Source organism: Erpetoichthys calabaricus, chromosome 15, assembly GCF_900747795.2.
Source record: "Erpetoichthys calabaricus chromosome 15, fErpCal1.3, whole genome shotgun sequence".
Taxonomy (NCBI): Eukaryota; Metazoa; Chordata; class Cladistia; order Polypteriformes; family Polypteridae; genus Erpetoichthys; species Erpetoichthys calabaricus.
This window is the reverse complement of record NC_041408.2, coordinates 19,542,008-19,543,567: the sequence shown is the minus strand read 5'-3', so window position 1 is coordinate 19,543,567 and position 1,560 is coordinate 19,542,008. Positions and strand designations below refer to the sequence as shown.

The following is a 1,560-nucleotide window of genomic DNA, read 5'->3' as shown; positions in this document are numbered from 1 at the left end:
AATATATATTAAAAAATAAATGAATAAAATTATCATTCAAGTGGATGAGAAACACCTGTGCTGTAGTGCAGCTCTCATGTGCTTGGATGGCACGTCTCAATAGCAGTAGGAAGGAGAAAGAATTACAAGCCAGCGGCTTCTGTTCATCTAGAATGAGACAAAGCGATGCTTTTGCGGATGTTCTTATTTAATCTTGTCAGCTTTATACTCCAGTGAGACTTGGACAACCTTCAGAACTGGGTGATTACTCAGGGAAAAAAGGCAGGTTAATGTAGAGAAGTGCAAAGTGCTACATGTTGGAAAATGGAACATCATTTATAAATACAAGATAGCAGACACTGAGCTATAGGCAGCAACCTCTGAAAAGGATTTAGGGGTTTATGTTGACAGAACATTTTCATCATCCAAGCAATGTGCAGAAGTGACTAAAAAGGCAAATAAAATGTTTGATTATATTGTAAAAAATTATTACATTATGCTGAAACTGCATCTTTAGTATTGTGTGCAGTTCTGGTCACCGCAGTACAAGAAAAGACACAGCAGTACTTGAAGCCGTGCAGAGGACAGCTACCTGTTCTGACAGGCTCAGAGAATTTAAACCTGTTTAGTCTCGAACAGAGGAGACTGTGTGTGGACCCAATCCGGGTTAGGCTCAAGCTTTATAACACACTGGTGAGGCCTCATCTGGAGTACTGTGTGTAGTTTTGGTCTCCAGGCTACAAAAAGGACATAGCAGCGCTAGAAAAAGTCCAGAGAAGAGCAACTAGGCTGATTCCAGGGCTACAGAGGATGAGTTATGAGTAAAGATTATAAAAGAGCTGAGCCTTTACAGTTTATATAAAAGAAGATTAAAAGGAGACACGATTGAAGTGTTTAAAATTATGAAACGGAATTAGTCCAGTGGATTGAGACGGTGACTTTTTATAATGAGTTCACCAAGAACATGGGGGCACGGGGAACTTATTAAGGGTAATGTAGCTGCGTTTTCCCAAAGTTTCCAAAGTTTTGCAGCTCTAACTAAAAAAATGGGATTCAACAAAGGCCGGACGCACAGAAATGATTCCACAAACAAAATATCTTCGTTTTTTAAAAGTTTAGATAAAATACTTACCTGGCAGGGGAGATACCATTATCACTAAAGTGGTTCTCCCAGGGCGAGGCTCATCCATTGCACTCTGGGTGTGCTGACCCCTGCGATTTCCCCAAATGCAGGAAACTAGACTGCATAATTTGTGGTAGTGGGGGACTGCGTTCGCGCTCTCCCCTGATTTTTTTTTTTTGGGGGGCGGAGTGGTGGCTCTGAGGCTCAGGATCTGCGCTGGCATCCAGAAGGTTGCCGGTTTGAATCCCTGTCACTGCCAAAAGAGATCCTACTCTGCTGGGCCCTTGAGCAAGACCCTTAACCTGTAATTGCTCCAGGGGCACTGTACAATGGCTGACCCTGCGCTCTGACCCCAAGGGGTATGCAAAAACTAACAAATTCCTAATACAAGAAATTGTATAAGGCGAAATAGAAGAACAAAAAAAAAAAGTTCACACAAAAAAGAAAATTAAAATAGC

The 1,560-nt window shown here is 41.7% G+C and overlaps 1 non-coding gene across 1 annotated transcript; it reads left to right on the top strand.

Moving 5' to 3' along the window:
* The first annotated feature begins 1,103 nt into the window (after positions 1–1,103).
* On the top strand, positions 1,104–1,267 carry LOC114666302 (U1 spliceosomal RNA). Its single transcript, XR_003718560.2, has one exon. It is a non-coding gene; the product is annotated as a U1 spliceosomal RNA (small nuclear RNA).
* The last annotated feature ends 293 nt before the right edge of the window (positions 1,268–1,560 follow it).